Source organism: Mustelus asterias, chromosome 7 (genome assembly GCF_964213995.1).
Source record: "Mustelus asterias chromosome 7, sMusAst1.hap1.1, whole genome shotgun sequence".
In the NCBI taxonomy this organism is placed as follows: Eukaryota; Metazoa; Chordata; class Chondrichthyes; order Carcharhiniformes; family Triakidae; genus Mustelus; species Mustelus asterias.
The window spans coordinates 66,603,257-66,630,996 of NC_135807.1; positions in this window are offsets into that span (position 1 = coordinate 66,603,257).

The following is a 27,740-nucleotide window of genomic DNA, read 5'->3' on the forward strand; positions in this document are numbered from 1 at the left end:
GAGGCGTGTTATTCAGTGGCCTTGTGCCCCTTTCAAGTTATTTTGTCTGTGAATTGGGAACATCCTTAATGCATCATGTGTGGTCAGTAATAGGGCAATAATGAGGTCTGAATTTAGGCTGAAAGTAGGTTCGAACTTCGAGATAACAGATTTTGTTTTTAACTTTAATTCAGTTATAAATACAAAAACAGATTGGGCCTCCAAAGCTGCATTTTTACAGCAGCAACTGCTGGCCTCAGGCCATGGGTCAAAGTGTAGGTTCCTGACAGACAATACACTATCAACACTGCCTAGCAGATGCTCCAGTCTTTATGCCTTGGGAGAATCTGTGCATGTGATTATGCATATTCACACCACTCATTCCCTATTTATTGAGCCCATAGCTTTGCTTTGCATCTACCTGTGCATTGTCAACTGTGCCCATCATGGTATTCATCAAATGATTTCCCAGAGCAACAACCTTCCATCCAATACAAGCTGACCAGTTTTGATCAGTTAAAATTTATCCTATTAACTCCCACTCCTGCTGCTCTCCCTTAAATAAGACACCACAACTTGACCTTACCTTATGCAAAACTGGACTAGTCATTCATTGCAAGATCTGGCTTGACCATCTCAAGTATAACTGTGATCCTCAACCAAACTCAACTATTACTCTATCAGTATGCAGGAGGGCAAGAGTAAACAAACACTTCGGGACAAATTTTTTCCCCCATTCTGCCTGCCAAGGGAATCGTAGCAGCGAGGGGTAGACCATGGAAAGGTATATTGACCGCGGGCGGGATTTTCCGGTTTCAGGGCGAGCAGGGCTGGAAAATTCCACCTTTCATCCTGACTAAGCCACTTCTGGCCTGTTTTAATGCTCCTTGCATTTTCACACCCAATACCATTTGACTCATGAATTTATTCATCACTGAGATGTTCTTTGCAGAGCCTTCTCCTATTACATAGGAACATAGGAACTAAGCACAGGAGTAGGTCATTCAGCCCATTGAGCCTGTTCCACCATTCAAGCAGATCATGGAAGATCATCTACTTCTTATGCTATTTTCCCCCACCATTTCCATATTCTTTGATATCATTAGTATCCAGAAATCTATGGATTTCTGTCTTGAACATCCTCAAAGGTTGAGCTTTGGCAGCCCTCTGGGGTAACAAACCCTAAAGAATCACCACCGTCTGAGAGAAGAAATTCCTCATCAACTCAGTTTTAAACAGCTTGCCCCAAATTCTGAGACCATATCCCCTGGTTCCAGACGTGCCCGATCATCGACACGGATGCCATCATCTCACACGAGAACACCATCCACCAGGTACACAGTACATACTCTTGCAACTCGCTGCAGGAAAGGATGTCCAGAGGCATGGTACATTGGGGAAACCATGCAGACGCTACGACAATGGATGAATGAACACTGCTCGACAATCACCAGGCAAGACTGTTCCCTTCCTGTTGGGGAGCACTTCAGCGGTCACGGGCATTCAGCCTCTGATCTTCGGGTAAGCGTTCTCCAAGGCGGTCTTCACGACACACGACAGCGCAGAGTCGCTGAGCAGAGACTGATAGCCAGATTCCGCACCCATGAGGACGGCCTCAACCGGGATATTGTGTTCATGTCACACTATCTGTAACCCCCACAACTTGCCTGGATGTGCAAAATCTCACTAGCTGTCCTGTCTGGAGACAATACACATCTCTTTAACCTGTGCTTAATGCTCCCTCCCCTCACATTGTCTGTACCTGTAAAGACTTGATTACCTGTAAAGACTCGCATTCCAACCATTATCTTGTAAATTGAGTTGGTGTCTATATATGCCCTGTTTATGAACACAACTCTTCACTCACCTGCAGAAGGAGCAACACTCCGAAAGCTTGTGCTACCAAATAAACCTGTTGGACTTTAACCTGGTGTTGTGAAACTTCTTACTGTGTTGTCCTGTGAGAATATTGTAAGTTTCAATTGGGTCACCTCCCATTCTTCGAAACTCTAGAGAATACAGAGCAAGTTTCCTCAATCAGGAATTGTCTGGTGAACATCTGCTGCATTCCCTCTCTGGCAAGCACATCCTTCCTTAGATAAGGAAACCAAAACTGTACACAATACTCCAGATGTGGTTTTACTAAAGCTCTATACAATTGTAGCTAGATATCTTTACTCCTGAACTCAAATCCTCTTATGATGAAGGCTAACATATCATTTGGCTTCCTAATGGATTGTTGCATCTTTCATGCTAGCTTTTAGTGAGTCACGAGCAAGGACATCCAGATCCTGTTGGACATCAGGGACATGATCTTACCAGCCATTCATACCACGCTCCTGCTACAACGACGTCGGAGAATTTGGTGCTTAGCCAAATCTCCATTCACAGCTACAGGATGGGAAAATCCTGCCAGCGTGAATGGTGGTAACATTCTAGTCCAGCACTTTCACCATTTAAGAAATAGCATAAGAAGTAGATGATCTACCATGATCTGCTTGAATGGTGGAACAGGCTCAATGGGCTGAATGACCTACTCCTGTGCTTTAGTTCCTATGTTCCTATGTAATAGGAGAAGGCTCTGCAAAGAACATCTCAGTGATGAATAAATTCATGAGTCAAATGGTATTGGGTGTGAAAATGCAAGGAGCATTAAAACAGGCCAGAAGTGGCTTAGTCAGGATGAAAGGTGGAATTTTCCGGCCGTGCTCACCCTGAAACCGGAAAATCCCGCCCGAGTCAATAGACCTTTCCATGGTCTACCCCTCGCTGCTACAATTCCCTTGGCAGGCAGAATGGAGGAAAGATTTGCCCCAAAGTGTTTGTTTATTCTCACCATTTAAGAAATACTCTGACTTCCTGTTTTTTCTACCAAAATGGATAACTTCATACTTAATCACATCATATTCCATCTGCCATGTTCTTGCCCACTCACTGAGCCTATCCAAGTCCCCTTGAAGCCTACTTGCATCCTCCTCACAACTCACATTCACATTTAGTTTTGTGTCATCAGCAAACTTGGAAATATTACATTTGGTCCCCACATCCAAATCATAGAATGATAGGTTTCCTACAGTGCAGAAGGGGGCCATTGGTCCCATCGACTCTGTACCAACTCTCCAACAGAGCATCCCATCCAGGCCCTACTTTCTGTTACCAGTTTTACTTGCCTCGAATCTGAGCTCCCTCTCAGGTTCCCATCTCAATCATTCAATTTAAACCCTCCCAAACAGCACCAGCAAATTTCCCTGTGAGGATGTACCCCAATCCTGCTAAGGAGCAACCCATCCATCTTGTACATATCCCATCTGCCCCAGAGCCAGTCCCAATGTCTCAGAAATCTGATGTCCTCCCTCATACATCAATTCTCCAGTCATGTGTTCAACTGCCCAATCCTCCTCTGCCGATGCTCACCAGCACACATGGCACTGGGAGCAGTCTTGTGATTGTTGCTTTTGATGTCCTGCTTTTTAATTTCTTCACTAACCCTGCTTCAGGACCTCATTCCTCTTTTTCCCTATGCCTTTGTATCAATATGGACCATGACTATCTTGGAAACCACACTATCCTGAAGCCATGCCTATAAATAGTCACATGGTAGTACAGAACTTCAGTATTCCTGAAAAACGAGACATGTCAAAGCTTCGATATGTTTCTTCTTCAGCAAAACGTATGTCTATGACTCCTGAAATACCTTTCAGATCCCCTAACTGGTGATTCCTCGATCACTATTGCCTTTCCCCTCTTCTTTCTCCACTCCAGTGCAGTTGTATCACCCGCAATGCCATGGACTTGGCTTTTGCTACATTCCTCTGACATCACCCTCATCAGTATCCAAAATGGAAAACAGGTTAACAAGGATTAACAGGGTTCGTGGTGGGAGATACAGGAAGGATATCAGAGGTAGGTTCTTTACGCAGAGAGTGGTTGGGGTGTGGAATGGACTGCCTGCAGTGATAGTGGAGTCAGACACTTTAGGAACATTTAAGCGGTTATTGGATAGGCACATGGAGCACACCAGGATGATAGGGACTGGGATAGCTTGATCTTGGTTTCAGATAAAGCTCGGCACAACATCGTGGGCCGAAGGGCCTGTTCTGTGCTGTACTGTTCTATGTTCTATGTTCTAAGCAAGATCGACTGAAGGGACTCCCACACTACCTGTCTGGTTCTTTTAGTCCACCTGATGGCTATCCATTCCTCCTCTGCTTGCACACTCCTAATGTGCAGTGTGACAAGCCTCCGAACCATGTTTCCATGTAGTTCTTTGCCTCACAGATGCATCACAGTGACTCCAGCTGTCATTTGAGCTGTGAATCCTGTAGCAGGTGGCATTTCCCTACAGATGTGTTCATCTAGGAGATATGGTGCATCTGTGACTTCCTACATACCATAGGAGGTACATTTCATTGGCCCAGCTGTCCTGCCAGTCATTAACTTCATAATTTTTTTTTTTACAAGTAGAATAACTTACCAGTTACTCACCAGTCAGCTTCTTCTGTTGCACTGATGTAAGGATTCAGCAATGATAAATGGCTTTATCATTACTAAATCCTCCACTATCAACATTCTGGGTTTATCATTGACCAGAAACTCAACTGTACCAACTATCTAAATACTATAGCTACAAGACCTGGTCAAAAGCTATGAACTTGCGGCAAGTAACTCACCTCTTGACTCCCCAAAGCCTGTCCATCTGCAAGTTACAAGTCAGAAGTGTGATGGAGAGTATTCTCTACTTGTCTGGATGAGTTTAGCTCCAACAACACCAGAGAAACTTGACACCAGCAAAGTCAAAGCAGCTTGTTTGACTGGCACACCATTCACAAACATTCACTCCCTCCACCACTGATGCACAATGACAGTAATGTGTACCACCTACAAGATGCAGTGCAGAACTTACCATGGCACCTTAGATAGCACTTTCCAAACCCATGACCTCCACCATCTAGAAGGACAAAGGCAGCAGATGCATGAGAACACCACCACCTGCAAGTTGCCCTCCAAGCTACTCCCCATCCTGACTTGGAAATGTATTGTTGTTCTTTCACTGTCAATGGGTTAAAATCCTGGAAGTCCCTCCCTAACAGCCCTGTGGGGTGTACCAACACCACATGGTCTGCAGCAAATCAAGAAGGCAACTCACCACCGCCTTCTCAAGGGTAATTAGAGATGGGCAATAAATGCTGGCCTGACCAATGATGCCCACATCCCACGAATGAAGAAAACAAACTTACTTTCTTCCCTGCACCAGATCTCCCTCCACTCTCCCATCTGCTCTCATAGAATTTGCTTCAGGAAAATAGGGACGTTTGAGCAGGGTGCCATCAGCATTCAGGCCTTCTCTGGGAATGAGATTGTCAAAAAGCAGCATTTAGATAAGGTAGAAAAATAACAGAAGTCTGGGGACACGAGCTGATGGTGCAGGGTAGTAAGGAAAGGCATTGCTGGTGGTGTACTGGCTTTGAATGTTTAGGCGAGAGTGAATCCATACAGATGCCCTCAAAGCTGTACAGCAGAGGGGAGATGGTGGCTAGTCATTCATGGCAAACTACATCAAGAGGTTGAAAAGGGCAAAAAGGCAAAATTCTCGATCTCAGAAGATGTGATTTTGGCTAGGGCAGACGTAATGCTGTTAGACAAGTAGAAGACAGATAGTGGAGGGCCTTAAACAATAAATATCTGCGACTGGTTAGAAAGCATTTGGGAGGCAATTGCACATTTCATGGCTGTCAGGGAAAGGGCAGTTCTGCAGTTTCTTTCCTATCTGCTCTTTCTTTCATCAAGTTTGTGTCTTTCATAAACAACACATCCTGCTCCCTTGATCTCTTATATAGTCAACTGAACCACCTCTCCTGCTAGCTGATATTGGTAAAGGAACCCTTACTTCAGAAACAATCTCTCTTTCCATCAAAGACTATGTCATCACCATCTCCTCTAAGTATCAACCCTCAACCCAACCACCCTCTCTAATTACCACTTCCCTTTCCTCTTTATCATCAAGTCCGTCCTCACTAACATTTGTTCTCATGAAAGTTACACACCCGAAGCACCATGACCTGTCTTTTGTCTTCACAGACGTTGACTTGCCTGCTCTCCCTCCATGGGTTGCCACCTTGACATGATGGAGAGGCTTGTGCACTCTGGTGATCCCTTGAGTGATGCTGTCAGGAGATCCTTGATCTTGGTAGGGCCACCCATGGCAATGAGATTGGGGGAGGTTCCAGACAAAGTGTGGTCCGAAATGTTCTCAACAGCAGAGCAGGAGAAAGAATATTTGCATCCGTGAAGGCAGATGAAAGTTGCAGTGGCTAGGTAGTCCCAGTGTTTACAGTTCAGCATATCACCGAATACGAGCCCATTGAGATCGTGGAGACAATGATGACCCCTCAAGGTCAACATGTTAAACAAATTCATGCACAGGCTTTGACCACAGACCATTTGCCAAGTCTGGTAGCAATGGAGAATTGGTGAGGGGGATAGGATTGTGAATCTGGGAGGCGCTGGTCTAGAATCTGCACACAGCCGATAAATGCATGAAGGTTATTGGATACCTGTGTTGGGACAGAGGTGTCTTTGGGCAGCAGCATCTGTGACTGAGTAGTCCTCTTCAGGATACCCTCTTCTCACTGCAAATGGAGAGGGGGCTAGAAAAGGTGCTAAAGGCAGGCTGTCCCACTGGCTTTGGAAAAATGCCCTGTGGTATCACCATATTTGTGATTAGGGAAATAAAACTTACATTTTGCAACTTGGAGTGTTAAAACATTCATGGATAATCGCAAGGCTGACCATCCATAAAGAAGAATTGCAATCATTTCAGGTGAGCTACCATGAGTCCAAATTGCTCTCAGTCCAACCTACCTTCTGAGGAAGGGCAGCTGAAGGAACAAGTAAGGGGGATACACCTTCTACTTGTTTTAGATTTACAGCTTTATTTATTCCTTTCACACTGACTCCCAGTCATTCTAATACATCACATTAAAACGCTTCACCTTCATTTACAAATCAACACCCATCTGCACCTATGGTTCTGCAGCCATGAATGCGGCATGAAAATTTTCACATCCAGTGCCAGTTGCTCAGTTGTCCCTGGCAGATTGCTTCCACCACCCTCTTCGTCTTCAGCGCCAGTCCCCTGACATGTTCTCAGAGAGGATCCTGTCCTGTTCCATTTCCCCCAGTCCCTGGGCAGGCTGCCTGTGTGCACTTGCTGGTGCTGGCTGTTAGCACAAACTATTTACGTGAGGCCAGCTTGTAAAAATAGCTCAGTTCCTTCATATGACCCTGCCCGAGCTTCAGTTGAAAATTTCCTCCATCCTCTCCATTAAGAAGCAACCTGGCATCTGCCCTCCAGTTTACCTGTGACAGACTGCACTCTATCATCACAGCTCCCAGCTGCTTTACTTATGTCAGATTTTAAATCACTTAGTGTCCCTCATCTTAGAATCATAGAAATCATGATAGAATCCCTACAGTGCAGAAGGAGGCCATTCGGCCCATCAAGACTGCACTGACAACAATCCTACTCAGGCCTTATCCCCGTAACCCCACACATTTATCCTGTTAATTCCCCTGACACTGAGGGGCAATTTATCATGGCCAATCTACCTAACTTGCACATCTTTGGACTGTGGGAGGAAACCCACGCAGACACAGGGAGAATGTGCAAATTCCACAGAGAGCCCCAAGGCTGGAATTGAACCTGGGTCCCTGGCACTGTGAGGCAGCAGTGCTAACCACTGTGCCACAGGTACAATTTTCATTTTGCACACATTTTTGAAACTTAAAGGCAATTTAGGTCTGAATCTAAGGAGTGAAAAAATCAATTCTTATCTGCACATAATGATTTCATATTTCTTGGGCAATTACCTCTTATAACTTTCTCATGAAAACCTTTCACCAGAGAGAAAAAGTTCATGGACAGGATTTCTATGCCCAATGGGCAGGTTAGAAGTGGGGAGGACCGGAAAATGGGGGAAGGACAGTTGGGTGACACATTCCCGTCATTGATGAACTTTCCCAGCAGTGGTCAACTGCCTGCTTTACAGAGGCAAAAAAACAATTAAGTTGCTAAGGTCCCAATTAGGAATGATGTTGTGGCATTGCCAGCATTTTGCCACCAATAGAGCAACCACACCCACCCTCCTGCCAGTTCCGGAGATTGCTGTTGGATCAGTCAATGATGACGCTTAACAAAACTAAAATTTGATCTTATTCACTGATTTTATTCATTTATCTTTGGCCCCAGATGCAGTTCTCCAAACTTTGGTGATTTGATCTTTCCTGACTCTGAATGGAATGCAGATTATGCTGTATAATATCTAATATGAATTTATATAACTAATGGTGATCACCATGACATCCCTCCCTTATCAGACTGAAAGCATGTCTATCATATTTTCTGGCACGACTCTTAACACAACTTCCTATTTGATTCTTTCAATTCCAAATGCTAAAATATTATTTGCTATTTTCAAATTCAAGTGTGAAGGAAATCACTTCTTAAATAATTAGAGTCAAATTAGTTCAATGCTCTATGTTTCAATTTTTAAAATATTATTTGACTTTGTGAATTTCATATCTTGATCAATTCTGTTGAATCTTGCCATTCTAATATGCAATCACAAATTATTTCCAAAACCACAAATCGTCTTTCCTCACTGATCCCCTCCTTCTGTTGTAGCTAAGCATTAGATGAAATCTTCATACCTCCTGTGTGCTTTCCTCTGGCATCTGGGTTTCAGGTACTCTGGTTATTAGAGACTCCTTTCCAGAACCATCATTTGTGTTTCTGGACTGTAAACTGTCAGCCAGTTGTCAGGAACTCTGGAGTGTTCTGTCCTTGGTCCAGGTTTTTCATCAGTCCTGCTGCTATCTGAGATGTTGAGCTAGAATCATAGAATCATACATTGCGGAAGAGGCCCTTTGGTCCATCGGGTTGGCACTGACAGGCAAGAAACACCTGACCTTCCACCTAAGGGCGGCACGGTAACACAGTGGTTAGCACTGCTGCTTCACAGCTCCAGGGTCCCGGGTTCGATTCCCGGCTCGGGTCACTGCCTGTGTGGAGTTTGCACATTCTCCTCGTGTCTGCGTGGGTTTCCTCCGGGTGCTCCGGTTTCCTCCCACAGTCCAAAGATGTGCAGGTTAGGTTGATTGGCCAGGTTAAAAATTGCCCCTTAGAGTCCTGAGATGCGTAGGTTAGAGGGATTAGCAAGTAAATATGTGGGGGTAGGGCCTGGGTGGGATTGTGGTCGGTGCAGACTCGATGGGCCGAATGGCCTCCTTCCGCACTGTAGGGTTTCTATGATTTCTATGATAATCATAGAATCATAGAATCCCTACAGTGCAGAAGGAGACTATTCGGCCCATCAAGTCTGCACGGACAACAATCCCACCCAGACCTTATCCCTGTAACCCCACATATTTACCTCGCTATCCCACATACCAATGGATCAGCTGGTTTTTGTTGATCCGCCTTCTGCTCAACTTGATCTGGAATTAGATTCAGCTCAGACTCTGTATTCCACATCACAAAACTACCATATTCTTTGACCTACAATATAGTTATAACAAATTCTATTCCTTCTGGTGACCTCAGAGTCACCCAATTGCCCACCCTATTCCCAATCTTGGAAATAACAATTCTGGAAGAAAGGTGATGTTCATCTCGATCTGAATCTCTCATTTAACCAAGAGTTCATTGCTTGGTATCACATCTCTGCATTAAACTTTGACGCACCCTTCTTCTCAGCAGCATGGTCTTAAACTTCTTGATCATCAATGATATCTCTGATCTCCACTATTTTGTTGAGGACTTTGCTTCTGAGTTGCAACTCTGCTGGGCTCTTCTCCACCATAGTATGTGGAATTGCTCTGTGTACAGCCACATATGACAGAAGTGTCTTCTTCTGATCTTTGCCTTCACTTGCTTTGTGGCTGTTTTGGCATCACTCTGTGATGGTGAATTCCTGTCACTTGCACACAGTCAGCAAATATTTGTGAGACAAAATGCGACCCATTGTCTGAACACAAGGTAACTGGCAGACCATGCCTTGCAAATATCTTAGATAATGCTGACACTGTTCATCACAGCATGCTACGGGCGGTATGGTGGCACTGTGGTTAGCACGGCTGCTTCACAGCACCAGGGAACCGGGTTCAATTCCCAGCTTGGGTCACTGTCTGTGTGGAGTTTGCACGTTCTCCCCGTGTCTGTGTGTGTTTCCTCTGCGTGCTCCGGTTTCCTTCCACAATCCGAAAGATATGCTGGTTAGGTGCATTGGCCACATTAAATTCTTCCTCAGTGTACCCGAACAAAGTGTGGCGACTATAGGATTTTCACAGTAACTTTATTGCAATGTTATTGTAAGCCTACTTGTGACACTAAACTTAAACAGTACAGACTGTCAGAGTCAAACCACAACCAGAACTGACTCTGCTGATGGAGAATAGACCTAAAAATATTCCAGCTATATCATTCTATGGTCCAGCTGGATCAGTGTGCTGTGTATTGGATTAGATTGGTGGTACGGTGGCGCAATGGTTAGCACTGCTGCCTCACAGCGCCAGGGACCTGGGTTCAATTCCAGCCTCAGGTCAATGTCTGTGTGGAGTTTGCACGCTGTCCACGTGGGTTTCCTCCGGGTGTTCCGGTTTCGTCCCACTGTCCAACGATGTGTAGATTGCGTTGATTGACCATGCTCAATTGCCCCTTAGTTCCATTAGGAGATTAGCAGGGTAAATGCGTGGGGTTACGGGGATAGGGCCTGGGTGGGATTGTTGTCGGTGCAGGCTCGATGAGCTGAATGGCCTTTTTGTGCACTGTAGTGATTCTATAATTCTATGATTCCTCCCACAGCCCAAAGATGTGCAGGTTAGGTTGATTGGCCATACTAAATTGCCCCTTAAATGATTAAATGGATTAGCAGGGTAAATATGCGGGGTTATGGGGATAGGGCCTGGGTGGTATTGTTGTCGGAGTGTTGGTGCAGGCTTGATGGGCCAAATGGCCTCCTTCTGCACTGTCGGGATTCTATGATTCTATGGTTGGTTAATGACGCCATCCATGATAGGATATGATAAATCCTTCTGTGTCCTTTTCTATTTCAGGCGACCATACCTTGATTCTCAGGTTCTGCTTCATATCAATTATGTTTAGACTATCTTCATGATTACATTCTATGTCCTAACTACCTGGTAAGTCTGCTGCCTTTGAGCACATTTCCCAATGATGCACTGTCATCTCTCACCGGGTGGGAAGGAGCAGCGCTCCGAAAGCTAGTGGCATTTGCTACCAAATAAACCTGTTGGACTTTAACCTGGTGTTGTTAGACTCTTTACTGTCTCTCTCACCGGGACATTGGAATTGTGTGAACACGTTTAACATTCTTCTGTCTGGATCCTAGCCTGATATCTTCTAATTCTGGATCTCTGTCCTACTCTCCCTAGTTGTCATCCCCTTGATTGTCGAGTGCACTGCTACAAATTGCATAAATGATTCAGCTTTCTTCTCTGGTATAAATTCTCCTATCTTGTTCACCATCAGTTGACTTTTTAGCAAATCAGCAATCTTTGTCTTCCCAGCAATGTAAACATCGTTGTACTTGTATTGCTCAAGTCTAAGTACCCATCTCTCGATCCTAGTGCATGCTTTGGACTTCAGGGAGTTTATCACCTCCTGTAGTTTATGGTCTGTTAGCAACTCAAATTCATTGCCAAATGGATATGCATGAAATATTTTTCTAGACCAGTCCCTCAGCTTCTTTCCTCTGAGAATATAACCTCACCCTATCTGTAAAGATCAGTTTGTGCTAGTACTGACACTTGGTTCATTCACTATGAGTCTTCACTAGGACTGCTCCTAGCCCATTATGGTGTCCGCAGTGATCTTTCTTGGTGCCTCTGGATTCTGTTCCTCGTGAGAAGCAACATGAAAAATGATATAATCTGAAATACTGTCTGTTCCTTGGATACCTTAAATGACATTATGAATCTTATATTGGTAAATCTCTGGTGCTGCATTTATGCCAAACAACAGCTCTTGTATTGGTACAGTCTACAATGTGTGACTAGGTGGTCACCTTCCTAGAACCTGGGTGTGACTTTTGCTAGTGCTCCCTCCACTTTAAATCTAACTTGGAAAATACCTCACTTTTCCACAGCTCCTGGAATACCTCATCAATTTTTGGCTTAGGATGGCATTCTTTGACCCCTGTCTCATACCACTGTAGTCTTATGTCTCAATTTAGCTTTGCGCTACGACTAGTCGATCCACCCAAGGTTTTGATCCTTCTTCTGGTTCAACATTATCCTCATTGATGAGCTCCTGAATCTTCACTTCAACCTTGTTCCTCAATCCAAAGTGTGTCTTTCATCTAGGCTGAGCTACTGTCTTGACATTATTATCAATGGTCAGCTTCAGCTAATGGTCACAGAGTATTCCTACTCTTTCCGAAGCAGGTTTGAACTCCTCCTTACATTCAGCATACGGCATCACAGAGTACACATTCAATTTAATATGCACACCACTCAAGTTCATGCTGTCTCTCTGCTCTTGAGTGGTTTGTCTCTTTGACAACCACCAACTCTACCTTTCTGTCACCTACTTAAACTACAGCCTTGAAGCCTTGAAGTTATATCCTGGATGTGTATAGGAGAAACTTCTTCAGACAGTTCCCTGATATTCATCTGATTCTCTCCTATTTCAATGTTTCCCACAATACCCTATCAATCACATTTCCAGCATCCACGGTGATGGTCAGATCCAATCAGCACTGTAACATTTTCATATTTTCCCATTATTAACCAAAAATATGCATATCTCATCACATTCACTTTCAGTCTTGCCACCATCCTCTACTCAGTGGACATTTCTGCCTTGTTTATCTCTCTGTCTTCCTCCCCAGACTTCCCTCTTTTCTCAGTTTTGCTTCTGTATTTTCCAACTACCGTCCACATTTACTGCAGGTCTCACCTTTGGCAGTGCGTCAAGAATCCTTCCCAAAATGTACCCAGATTTCCACACTTGACACATTCTTACCCGGGCTAGTCCTACCTTACACTTTAGAGCTTGTCCACTTTGTTGGGGTTTGACCAGTTTGCACTGAAGCTTACCTCTCTGCATACTTTTCATTGACAGCTCTTGAGCCTCTATGGTTTCAAACGAAGCCACCACCTTCAACATTTCCTCCGAGTTTAAAGATCTCCTTCTTCAAGCAACTGCGCCTCAAGTTGTTTAACTGGCAACTTTGTATGACTTGGTCCCTGAGCTGATTATCCAAATCATTTCCATAATTAGATCCCTTAGATGCTTAGTGCAATCTAGTAACAAATTGTACAACTGTTTCCCCATCTGGTGAAAAACATGTCGCTGACATATTGCACTTGTCTTCACCACATAATGATTGTTTAATGTATCCATGGCTTTGTCATAACCATCCGTTCTCCTATGCCACCAAGTGTTTTGAATGTCTCTTCCCTGGTGGAGCTGCTAAAGCTCCATAACAACTGGCCCTCTGATGTCTGCTGTCCTCAACAGGATGATGAGTGAGGAGGCAGCCAATTTGGAGACCACTTCCAGGACGATTGTGCTGTCAATCTCAGTGTGGACTCAGGAATCTCATTTAGTTCCAATGCGGGGGTCCCAAGGCTTGCAATAAAATGCAGCTTGCTGTTTCAGAATGATGACCTTCTGTCAGAATTGGAAAAAGTTAGAGATGTACCAAGGTTTTTGATTTGATTTGATTTATTGTTGTCACATGTATACAGTAAAAAGTATTGTTTCTTGCACACTATACAGACAAAGCATACCATTCATAGAGAAGGAAAGGAGAGAATGCAGAATGTAGTGCTACAGTCATAGCTAGGGTGTAGAGAGAGATCAACTAAATGCAAGGTAGGTCCATTCAGAAGTCTGATGACGGCAGGAAAGAAGCTGTTCTTGAGTCAGTTGGTATGTGTCCTCAGACTTTTGTCTCTTTTTCCCGACAGCAGAAGGTGGAACAGAGTATGTCCGGGGTGCGTGGGGTCCTTAATTATGCTGGCTGTTTTTCCGAGGCAGCGGGAAATGTCGACAGTGTCAATGATTTTATCAGTACAAAGACAGGGGAAGGCAACGGGGGATTAAAAGGGAAAGTCTGCGATCAATTGGAAAGTAGGAAAGGTTAAATGATAAAAGGAGTGATGGGGCAAGGTAAAAATGGACGGTAGTACAACAAATAAAAAAATAAAAGTGAGTTCTCAAGAAGGTCTAAGTGGGAATTGCAGAGACATCACTGACAGCTGCTATCTGAAAAATGAGGGCCGAGGTTATGATCTGAAATTGTTGAACCCATTGTTGAGTTCAGAGCATTGCGAAGTGCCTTGCTGAAGGACAAAGTACTGTTCCTTAAGCCTACATTAAGCTTCATTGGAACAGCGTCAGAGACCCAGGACAGAGACCTCGAAATGGGAAGAGAATTGAAATGACAAGCTAGGATGACAAATGATGGGTGTTGCTAGTTTGCAAAATAGCTCTTTACTGTGTGCACTCTATGTTAACAGGACTGCTGAGCCTGAAGGGGAAAAACACACTTTGGCCATGAAAGTGGCTTCACAGTGCCTCATTTTTCAGTGCCACAGATTCAATTTTGTCTCCAAAATGGCATCCATGCCACACGCATATAGTGGTGCGCATGCGACATGGTGGCACAGTGATTAGCGCTGCTGCCTCACAGTGCCAGGGACCTGGGTTCGAATCCCGCCTGTGGTCACTGTCTGTGTGGAGTTTGCACATTCTCCCTACGTCTGCGTGGGTTTCCTCCGGGAGATCCGGCTTCCTTCCACAGTCCAAAGATGTGCTGGTTAGGTGCATAGGCCATGCAAAATTCTCCTTCATTGTACCGATCAGGTGCCGGAGTGTGGCTACTGGGGGATTTTCACAGTAGCTTCATTGCAGTGTAAATGTTAGCCTACTTGTGACTAATAAATATATTTCTTTCTAATGCTAGCCATGCTGAATGCATGTAGCATATTGTGATCTTCACAAGCTGATTTTACATCTTTGGTATCATTCTGGAGATCAATGGTGCAGCCTAATTTTTTTTACCGATGTAAATAATTCAGTAACTTCCCTTGAAAAGAACCAGAACCCTAGTCCTCAAGTACAGCAAAGCTAATAAAATTACTCCTTACAAATTCACTACTACTGTTCTCTTTAATAGTTCAAGTAAAAGTGACACCAAGTGACACCTCGTCAGACCCCACTTGGAGCTCTGTGCTCAGTTCTGGTCGCCTCATTACAGGAAGGATGTGGAAATGATTGAAAGGGTGCAGAGGAGATTTACAAGGATGTTGCCTGGATTGAGTGGCATGCCTTATGAGGATAGGCTGAGGGAGCTCGGTCTTTTCTCCTTGGAGAGACGTAGAATGAGAGGAGACCTAATAGAGGTATATAAGATGTTGAGAGGCATAGATCGGGTGGACTCTCAGAGGCTTTTTCCCAGGGTGGAAATGGCTGCTACGAGAGGACACAGGTTTAAGGTGCTGGGGGGTAGGTACAGGGGAAATGTTAGGGGGAAGTTTTTCACACAGAGGGTGGTGGGCGAGTGGAATCGGCTGCCGTCAGTGGTGGTGGAGGCAAACTCAATAGGGACTTTTAAGAGACTCCTGGATGAGTACATGAGACTTAATAGGATGGAGGGTTATAGGTAGGCCTAAAAGGTAGGGATATGTTCGGCACAACTTGTGGTGCCGAAGGGCCTGTTTGTGCTGTAGTTTTTCTATGTTTCTATGTTCTATGTTTCTAAGTTATAGAGGGTCGTGCATCTCTGGAACTCTCATCCTCAAAAGGCAGTGGAAGCAGAGTCTAATATTGTTAAGGCAGGGCTAGATATATTCTTAATCAACAACGCGGTGAAAAGTTATTGGGGTAGGCAGGAATGTGGGGTTGAAGCTACAATCAGATCAGCTATAATCTTATCGTATGTTCATATGACACACATGAAGATATTGATGGCAGGTGGCCCACCCACTAGATACCTCATCATGTGAAACCTAAGCTTCTGAGCAAAGGTTGTGTTACTCTCTGCTTTGTACGCTTTATGTCAATGAACAAATGGAAAGCACAATTCAAAAATAGGGCAACTCTTGAGGAAAATTGGCCCAGATTTTCACTGCTTCTGGTGCTGGTTTGCCTCCAAAATGGTGTCAGTGGTGTGCAAGCACACTTCCAGTGCTAGCCGCACTGGATGCCATTTTAATGAGGGCATCACTGAGAGAACATCTGCTGGAAGGATACATGATGTGGAGATGCCGGCGTTGGACTGGGGTAAACACAGTAAGAAGTTTAACAACACCAGGTTAAAGTCCAACAGGTTTATTTGGTAGCAAAAGCCACACAAGCTTGTGTGGCTTTTGCTACCAAATAAACCTGTTGGACTTTAACCTGGAAGGATACATGGCAGGTAGATTGTGACGCAAATCAGTTTGTAATACTGACTTGATACAGTTCTGCAATTGGAGCACAATGCCCCAGTTAATGTTAACTTTGCACTGCTGAACGTGCATTCAGTAGCAGGAAGGACCCCTCACCAATACCAGATAGAGGCATCATTAGCTTTCGGGTTAATTGCTGATTGTTTTTTACCGGCTCTTACTGCAACTGTGGAAGTGTTTGGTTGTTTCTGGAGTTATCGAAAGTTGCTGATGTTGAGAAAGAGTGGGGTCGCATGTGCTGAATGAGTTTGTTTCAATTTTTAAAGATTCTATACAACAACATGCTCCCAAGCATGGGGATAGTGTTTTGCAATCCCTTTAGACTACAGTGGAACAGGGAGAATGAACAGAGGTGGCACAAAGGGGATCAATCTACTTACAGGAAGAGGGAGAAGTTTTAAGTTCAAAGTTTATTTATTAGTGTCACAAGTAGGCTTACATTAACACGGCAATGACGTTACTGTGAAAATCCCCTAGTTGCCACACTCTGATACCTGTTCAGGTACACTGAGGGAGAATTTAGCATTGCCAATGCACCTAGCCAGTCTTTCTGGGACTAAACCATAGCACTCAGAGGAAACCCATACAGACATGGGGAGAACCTGGAGACTCTGCACAGACAGTGACCCAAACCAGGAATCAAACTTGGGTCCCTGGTGCTGTGAGGCAGCAGTGCTAACCACTGTGCCACCGTGCCGCCAGGAGGTAAAGTCCCTTTGAAGGAGGCAATGTCCACCCAGGATGTTCATGGAGCAATGCTCACATCCAAACCTCAGTGAGGAACATTGTGTCAATCATCTCTGCTTCAGTAGGGAAGTCCTAAAGGTAATCTGTCATCTGCTGCAGCCACACTACAGCCTCAGGGCAGGGAGAGGAGAGTACAGCCAGAGGCTGTAAAGGTAACTGTGGTGATGACTATCTATGGGTGGCACTTCCTGCTGGCAGGATCTTCTGGTCTGCAAAAGTTGACCTCCAGCTGCAGGATCTTCAGTGGTAGGACAAGCGAGCATTGCCAATGCTGTAGACTTCGATGAGAATGGAAAATCTTGCTGATGGCCAGTAGTGAACCACACAGGGGTGGCTGGGAAATTCTGGCCTATGTGTCTGGTCCTTTGCAGTCTGAAACAGGTGATATTTGTAATATTTACCAGTTTGACATCCACTGTTGCATAAAGGAAATCACAAGGGCTTGGTGTTCCAAGAACACAATTCATTCCCTCTTGCCCGAAAGAAGCAAGTGAAGTGAGTACGGAATTTAGCAAGATTTGCAGCTTTCCCATGGTGCAGGGTGTCATTAACAACATGTACTGTACAGGCTGCTCGGCAAGTGGAAAGGAGCCCATTCACTTCAAGTCCAGCTGGTGTGCAACCATCCCCAATATACCAAGCAGTGCAATGACCGGTATCCTGGCAGCAGTTCTCAGTCTCAATTGAAATTGTGAGAACATTAAAAAAAATAGAGGGTGGTTACTTGGCATCAAGGGCTATCCTTGAGCACATGGTCATGACTCCAGTGTGCAATCCATATAGATGATCCACTGCATTCAGGTAACAAAAACCATGCTGTCATGTGAAAGTTAGATAAATAAACCACTAGCATCCTTAAATAATGAATCTGCTGCATGGATTTTAGAGAACCCTCGAAAACACTGATATTTGCATTCATGATGGCATCAATCTGATTTTGTGTAGCAGCAAGCTCAGCTTACAGTACCAGTTAGAGTTTCTACTGCAGTATTTGATGAGTGCAGCATCAAGGAGCCCTCGCAAAACTGAAGTCAATGAGAATCCAGGGGAAACTCTCAGCTGGTTGGAATCGTACCTGGCGCAAAGTAAGATGGATGTGGTTGTTGGAAGTCAATCATCTCAGTCCCAAAACATCGCTGTAGGAGTTCCTCAGGGGAATGTCCAAGGGCCAAGCACCTTTAGCTGCTTCATCAATGACCTTCCTCCCATCACAGGGTTAGGGATGTTCGCTGATGATACTCACAGTGTTTAGCACTATTCACAATTCTGAAGCAGTTCATGTCCAAATGCAGCAAGATCTGGGCAATATCCAGACTTGGGTTGACAAATGGCAAGCAACATTCATGTCACACAAGTGCCAGGTAATGACCATCTCCAACAAAAGAGAATCTAATTGGTATCCAATGACATTACCATCACTAAATCCCCCACTATCAACATCCTAGGTGTTAGCATTGACCAGAAATTGAGCTGGACTAGCTATATAAATACCATGGCTACAAGAAGCTAGGAATCCCACGGCAAGTAACTCAGGTCCTGTCCACTATCCACAAGGCACAAGTCAGGAGTGTGATGGAATGCCCTCCACTTGCCTGAATGAGTGCAGCTCCAACAATTACAGCACTAAAAGAGGCCATTTCACCCAGTATCTGCTCCAGCTCTCCAAATGAGGATCATGACTGAGTGTCATTCACCTGCCATTTCCCTGTACCTCTGCAACAACATTCAAGAAGTTTGACCACATATAGAACAAAGTGGTCTGCTAGGTTTGCATGCCATCCACAAATATTCACTCCCTCCTCCACCGACGCACAATGGCAGCAGTGTGTACCATCTATAAGATGGTTTGCAGGAATACACTGAGTCTTCTTAGACAGCATATTCCAAACCCACATCCGCTACCATCCAGAACAAGTTTGTCTAACACATGGCCTGCAAGCCACTACCCAGACCACCAAGTCTCTCAATCCAGCCCGTGGACCCTGTGCTCAAAATGTCAGTAAGTGACTTTGAAGATCCTTCAAGGAACTGCTTCCTCAATCACAGACCATTTCTCTCCCATGTTTGCTGTTGCTCGGATCAGTAGAGAACCAATTAGCAGCAAATGTGGGACAGAAACTATCTCAGACTCTCAGATTGGATGAGCAGTTTTCTTGAGCCTGAGGCCTGAAAATATGGTGTGATGGCAATGAGTCTGCTTGGAGGGAGGCTTTCAGGGTTTGGGGAAGAAGAATTGAAGTGAGGGTGGCACAGTGGTTAGCACTGCTGCCTCCCAGTGCCAGGGACCCAGGTTCAATTCCAGCCTTGGGTGACTGTGTGGAGTTTGCAGGTTCTCCGTTAGTTTCCTCCGGGTGCTCCGGCTTCCTCCCACAACCCAAAGGTGTGTAGGTTAGGTGGATTGGCCATGGTAGATGTGCGGGTTACGAGGATAGGGTGGGGAGGGATTTGGGTATGATGCTCTTTCGGAGAGTTGGTACAGACTCAAAGGGCTGAATGGCTTCCTTCTACATTGCAGTGATTATATGGAAAGCCAATATGGTTTCCAGTCCAACGCCAGGAGTCCCCCAGAGTCAGGAATATGTTAGGAACCCATCCCAATGGGGGTTCCAATTGGGCCAGATTTTTCTGCAGACCACAGAACCCTGAAGTCGGGATCAAAAAGGGTCCTGAGCTTATACTCGCTGTGTGCGAAATCAGAGGAGATGATCTCTAATTAGTCACATCTAATTAAAGGCAGTGGAGGCACACCCGAATCTGATAGCCCAATCACAGGGTTGGCAAATGAAGAGTCCTGGCAGCCTCACCAGGAGAGGTGGGCACTGTTGAGGCAGGTAGGTGACCTCAGGGGCACCTCAAAATGGAGGGACCCTCGGAGGAATAAATTTAAACCATAAATTCAGATGGACCAAGGAAGTAGGCCCCACAGACCAGAAAGAGAAACACTCCAGGGGTAGCGTTTGATAAATGAGCACAGACATTGCTGTTGGCAAACCAACTTTGGGGAATGGAGTCTTTGTGGTCCTCCCTCCAGCCTGCAGCAGGGAAACAGTCTCCGTTGAGGTCATAGCTTCCCCTTGCAGTTGGGGGACAGCTCTGCCAATGGCAAAATACTGCTAGATCCTCTAACTTATTCCTTGTGGCCTTAATTATTTAAATTCGCTACCCACCTCTGTTCAGCAGATACACTCTCTGTATCCTAGCTGGCTTACCTCTGGGGAACTTACTTGGTTATGGGAAAGCATTGAGGAGTCACCCCAAAGTGGTGCTGAGAACACAGCCTTGTGGGGCACCGGTGTTGAGGATGATCGTGGAAGAGGTGTTGTCACCTATCCTTACTGATTGTGGTCTGTGAGTTAGGAAGTTCAGAATCCAGTAGATGAGTGAGGTGCCGAGGCCCAGGCCACAGAGTTTGAAGATGAGTTTCATGGAAAATAATACTGTTGAAGGCTGAGCTGTAGTCAATAAATAGGAGTCTGACATAGATGTCTTTGTAATCTAGGTGTCCTTGTTATCTAGGTGTTCCAGAGTTGAATGCAGGGCCAGGGAAATGGCATCTGCTGTGGACCTGTTGCGGCGGTAGGCCAACTGTAATGGATCCAGGTAGTCCGTAGTTAGGGGAGTCAATGGGCTGAATGGCCTCCTTCTGCACTGTAGGGTTTCTATGATTCTATACCACCACCTGCACATTCCCCTCCAAGCCATACGCCATCCTGACTTGGAAATATATCACCGTTCCTTCACTGTCGCTGGATCAAAATCCTGGAAGTCCCTCCCCAGCAGCACTATGGATGTACCTACATCACATGGACTCAGCAGTTCAGGAAGGCAGCTCACCGCCACTTTCTTGAGGGCAATTAGGTATGGGTAACAAATACTGGCCCAAATAATGGTGCCCACATCCTGTGAAAGAATGAACGAAAAAGTTAAATATTAAAGGAAAAAAATGTTAGTTTGCAACATGGAAAAGGATGCCTTCTGATCAAATGACTCAGGTTAAAAATAGGAGTGAGCTGAAGCTTGATTTAATAAAAAAAACCTTGCTTCATATTTTTTACCATACCATTCTGACAGAAACTGTGAATTATATTCCATCAATTATCTTTTATTTCTCACAAAGGAAATACCAATGTGTTTTTTTTCTCAGGTCACTGACCTGCGGCACAAAGTTAAAATATCTGTTTTTACTTAACACAGAAATCAGGATTTTAGAAAAAGCAGTGTATTTTACCTGATTTAGTTTGTTCATTTATTTATCAATGGGAAGATTTAAATTCAGTCATCTCATTGAAGATAAAATATTGTAATTCTGATAGCTATGTATTATTTTAGCTGTCCTCTGGTTCTCGAATTTGAAAGCTTTTTACTTTTGCATCCCAGTTAAGTTTACTAAATGGAGAGAATTTGACCTTGTCGAATTTAATAGAAATGTGAAGTTGGCCGTGAATTGAACAGATCTTAAGTTGGCTGCAATCAGAGTTTCAAGTTACATTCAAGTGCAACTTCGGCAAGAAAAGATCCTTGGGGTTGTAGGGATTGGGGAAATATTTAAAATGATGGCTTTTTCAAAGGAACACTTAAAGTTTATTTATTAGTGTCACAAGTAAGGCTTACATTAACACTGCAATGAAGTTACTGTGAAATTACCCAAGTCGCCACAGTCCAGCGCCTGTTTAGGTCAATGCACCTAAACAGCACATCTTTCAGAATGTGGGAGGAAACTGCAGCACCCGGAGGAAATCCACGCAGACATGGAGAGAACATGCAAACTCCACACAGACAGTGACCCAAGCCAGGAATCGAACCTGGGTCCCTAGCACTGTGAAGCAGCAGAGCTGACCGCTGTGCTACCAGGCCACCCACTGTTTCACTTCAATGTTTCCTTCAACGTGTGACGAAAGGTGCAAGGCCAAACTCCTAGGAAGTCAAGCATGTATGTATTCCCCTAGTACAGATACAAAATGATGAATGCTAGAAATCTGAAATGAAAGAGATAATTCTGGAAACAAGACTCGGTACTATCTAAGGAAGGTGTTTCCATAGAGCTTTTGCCTAAAATACAGTAGTCAAGTGACTGTCGCCTTTGCTTACAAAAATACATTAGGATTCGCGTGGTACATGCATGATTATAAAAATGTACTTCGCAGGATGTAACTATCATATGCTCCGAGGAGCATTTGTAAATTTGGCATCAGGTTTCATTCCTCTGAAATTGCACAATTCAGGGTTTTATGACAACATCAGCAGCATCCAGTGTTAACATTAATAACTCTATATACCCTTCCTAAATCTCACATTATTTTAAAAACAAGTATCTAACAAGGTTTCACTGCTCTACCCTTTATCTCCCCTTCCCCCTTCCTCCTCTCTTCCCTAGGAATTCAAATTAAAGCCACGAAGCCCTCAGGTAAATATTAGCAGTACTACTGATGATGATCCAATGTTATTTCAGAAGTGGTGTCAAAGATTATTGAGTCAATTCCTAGCTTTCGAAACTTTGATTTTATCTCAGTGGCATCAAGTGAGATGATGAGAGTGTCTCATCAGATAATTAACATAAACACAGCTTCATCCTGCAAACCGGGACAAGTTTGAACTTTCACGGAACAGCTAGTGGAAAATCAGACAAGACATTACATTGTCAGCAACAGACAAACATTTAACATCTTCATATGACATTCCTCTGTCTGCTGTTTTAATGGAGACATTAACACATGTGGGTTTTCAAAAAGTCCCTTTATGCCCACATCGACTGGTTTTCGCAATTAAAACTTGATCCAATTCAAATTCCCAGCAACTCAATCTGTATTGATCGCTCTTTAAAATGCAAACTTCGAGAACCCAAATCTGTGCTCACTGCAAATCAGTCCAAATGATTAGCAGCCCAATTCCAGTGTTTGGATTGCAAATTCAATTTCATTGCATCCTAATACAGATGGATGACCACCTACTTTTTATTGCTAATAGCTTGCAGATACTGAAAAAAAAAACTTTCTGTTCAATCTCTGAAAAGAACAAGCAACGTTTAAATAGCACCTTTAATTTTAAAAATTATAATTGTAGCAAAGAGTCCCAAAGAACTTCAAAAGAGCATAATCAGAGAAACTTCCACCTCAAGTCGCAGAAGGAGATAGTAGTATTGGTGACAGAAGCTTTGACAAAGACATAAGCTTCAAGGATCATTTTAAAGGAGGGTAGGGGTGGAAAGAGAGAGAGAGAGAGAGTGCAGTTTAGGGAGGAATTCCAGAGCCTGGGGCTTAGACAGCTGAAGGTACTGCTGCCAATGGTGGATAAATGAAATCAGGGATTACGAGGAAAGTAAGAATACAGAATTGGCCGTTTTCATGGACTTGGCAACTCCATACAGGTTTGCTTGTCGAGCTCTCCGCATGGTGGGTGGAATTTTACGAGATTTTCTCTAAGTGTTCAACAGGCGTGAAATCGGGAGAGTTGCTGATCCGTTTTTCGGGTGAGTTTTCACATCCAATTTTATGCACTCAGTCTTTGAAAATATGGGCTAGACCATTTCTAGCCATTAGAGGCAGTGGGTGGGGCTTAATTCGCCAGACAGTCAGCAGCTCAGATTGGAGCCAAAACTGCGCATGCGCAGGAAAAGCAGAAAAAAAAATCAGCGATGCTGATAGAACCCCCAGGCCAGATACAGCTTCCCCCTCCCCCCCCCATGGACATCGCAGACGCCCCCAGCATTACTGACCCGATTGCCCCCAATCCCAGACCCCCTTTCACATGGTCCCCTCATCACCCCTCCTAACCCTGATGGCTGACTGACATGACCCTCTCTCTCCCCTGCCCCCGATCATCAGAGAAGCACAAATCCGCCGCCCCCCCCCCCCCCCTGCTATCAGCACACCTGCAAGTGCTGACTTGGCTTCCCCTCCATGGTAACAAGGCAAGCTGCTTTAAACTCGCTGGAATGTTCTAACAGGCGCATGACTCACCCAAATTGCCCGCAGCTAACCTGCCCTAACAAGGGAAAACTCCATAAAAACCCAAGGATGGACAGACAGGCAGGCTGTGCAGGAAGAAATGGCCTCGAGGAAGACAGCCCCCCCTCCCCCGATTTTCCAATGCAGATCTTTCCAGGTTGCTGGAGGCGGGACACCTTCTTTCCCCCAGCGGGATGCCGTCCCGGGGAAGAGATGGAAACGCAGCCTGGGAAGCGGTGGCAGCATGTGTTAGTGCCAGGGCACTGGCCAGGAGGACCGGGAAGCAGTGCTGCAAGAAACTGAATGACCTAATACGGGCAGTAAGGGTGAGTGTTTAACCCCATCTAGAATCTTCCCCCTAAATCACTCTCAGATTCCCCCTATCCCCAGCACCCTGCATGCTTTCAGCCCGTGACCCCCAAACACCTCCCTTCTCCCACCCAAGAGGATCACAACCCTTGCCCTCTGAGGGTCACCCCCTGAAACGGACTCGTGCCCTCAGATTTTACATGGCTCCTTCTGTCTCCACGGGAGAAGAATATCCATGATCGCCGGGAGAGAGCAAAGACAGAGGGTGGGGTGCCTGAGATCTGGGTCCTCACCCCCTTTGAGGAGCGGGCACTGGAGCTTGCGGGAGAGGAGGGGATGCGGACCATTAGCGACAGCATGGTCGGGCTGGAACATAGAAGTGAACATCTGCCAATCCTCCACTTGTTGGAGAAATCTCAAGTAGATTGCATGCAGTCCAGATTCCCCTCCCTCCCATGCACTTAACCTTATGTCCTGTGTTGCAGGAAGAGACCTCGATGCGCTTGGGCCATCTGGCATCATGGCGCACACTGCTGCTCCCACCCCTCCTGCCCCTGACAGCTCGGAAGACTCCTCAGAGGAAGCGGATGAAAGGACCTCCGAGGCCGGCATCTGTTTTGTGTCAGCTTCCACCTTGTAACTCACAATCTCAGAGATTCTCACATCAGTGGGTCAAGTTAGTGGTGAGGCTTCTGGGTCACTCTCTGGTACATCTGCTGATGTACATTGGATGGAGGAGGAAATGTCCGAGGTCTCAGGCACGCGGGGGCCTGCAAGAGGTGAGGACTCAGCTGGCCCCAGGCTACCTGCTGGGCCTCTGAGATCACTTTTCCCTCAGCTGCTGGAGATGCAGCAACAGAGTCAAGGAATGCAGGAGGGGCTGACAGCCACACTGGACCGACTGCAAGGCTGTTGGGAGGAGTCCCAGAGCTTTCAGGTGGACCAGCCTGTCTTGCATGGTTCCCAGGCCAACACTGCAAGGGTGGCGTCTGTGGTGGAAAGCTGGGGCAGGAAATCCTCTCCATGAGTGGCAGGCTCCAAGTGATGGCCGAGTCACAGTGGGCCAGAGCTGAGGGACTGAACAAGCTTCTCGAGATTCTGCAGCCCATGGCTGAGAGCCTGCAGAGCTTGCAGGAGACCCAGTGGGACAGCGCCGTGACACAGTGGGCTACGCAGCAACCTTTGAGAACGTGGCCCAGTCACAGAGGATCATGGCAGAGGGGCTGCAGAGTGTGGCCCAGTCTCAGAGGGCACTTGCTGCCGCCATTGATAGGTGGCCCCGACTCAGCGGGACATTGCAGAGGGCTCAACCACCATGGCAAGAATTCAGGTGGCCCTTCAGGACTGGCAGGGCCAGGTGACGCCAGAGCTTCTGGTGCTCACTGCAGAAGCACCGCCGTCCCACCGAGTGAGCCAGGGGCCCCCAGGAACCCCGAGGGAGGAGGAATGGCCTGAGGCCTTCCACCAGGAGATTGTGTCTGTGGCTGTACCTTCTGACTCCCCCCTTCCTGACACCGGGGCATCTCAGGGACAGCAGGATGAAGAATGTGCTATGGATACTTCCCTGACACCTGGAAGCCCTCCAGGGTCCTCAAGGTCCAGGTTCTCCAGAAGTTTAGGACAGCCGTCACCTTCACAGCCACTGGGAGTGGGTGCCCTTGTGCCCCGGGGTGCCAGGTCCTGCAACAAATGGCATGGGTGTCACACTGTCTCCTTTCGGAACCGGAGCTATCGACGGCACGTAATGTCAGACAGTTGCTCAAAGAACACTCGCATGCTGAACTACCGGGATCTCCACTCCCTCCATCTCCTGTCCCCACACCCCTACCTCAGGGTGAATGGTGGCCACATCCTGCCTCCAGCAACAATCTCCCTTTCCTCCTGTGAGTGGTAAGGCCTGGGCCTCCTCTGCCCACAATTCATCCTCCTGCTCCTCCTCCTCAGCCCCAGCAGCAACCAAAAGAACAGCAAGATCAATGGGTTCCATTGCAAAAGCCATCTCGTCAATGTGTTGGGGAAGGGCAGAGGCAGATGGGGAGATAAATAACTCTGCTCACCCCCAGCCCAGCAACACACACTCCCCACATTCCCCCCCCCCACAGCCCCCAACAACACATACTCCCCATCCCCCCACCACTGACCCCCAAAAACGTATACTCTCCATATCTCCCCCACAGCTCCCCAGCAACACACTCCCCATACCCCCTCCCCACAGCCCCCCCAGCAACACACTCCCCATACCTCCCCCACAGCCCCCCAACAACACACTCCCCATACCCCCTCCCCACAGCCCTCCCAGCAACACACTCCCCATGCCACCCCCACAGCCCCCCAATAACACACACTCCCCATACCCCCACAAATCACCCAGCAACATGCTCCCCCTAGCCCCCCCCCCACAGCCCAGCAGAAACACACACTCCCCATTCCCCCCACAGCCCCCCAGCAATACACACTCCCCACACCCCCACTATCACCCAGCAACATGCTCCCCCTAGCCCCTCTATAGCCCAGCAGAAACACACACTCCCCATACCCCCCCCCACAAACCCCCAGCAACATACATTCCCCATACACCGTCCACAGATCTCAGAATAGCAACACAGACCGCCCCCTCCATTCCACCGCCCCCCCCCCCCCGCCCACCCCCCATCCCCCCACCCCGCCACACACCCAGAACCCATGTAATAGTGGCCACAGACAGTGCTGCTTGACAGGTCCTGAGGCTGCAGCACTGCCACTTCAGAGAGTTTCCAGCCCATCCCCACCAGAAATAGTGCTTGCTGCTGCCAGCACTAGGACCCAGAGTCAGCACAAAGACCCGAGGTCAGCGCTCAGACCCGGGTCTGTGCTGAGAGTCCAAAATCGGACTCCGTGAGCAACAACACACCCCCCCCCCCCCACACACTCGCAGGCCCCCCCCCCCGAACTGAAATGCAACATGGCTACTATGAACCAACCCCCTCTGAGCAGCATGGAGCAGTTTGAACATAGAGACTTGCCTCTTTGCTCACCCTCTCTGATCAAGTGCCTGAATCTGACTTTTATAGAGGAGGCGTTTTTCTGACTGATCGAGCTGCAGTGAATGAGGTTGGGACGATTGGGAGTGAAGTTTGCAAATTGCATTATGATGAATGCAAAAAAATGCAAATTGACGTTTCACCCATTTTGGGTGGGCTTCCGATCATGCCGATTTTTTTCTTAGTAAAATAGGAATGGGTGTGAAAATGGGTGCCATTCCCGCTAGTCGCATCATGCCCGATTATACAATATTTTCCCACCCCA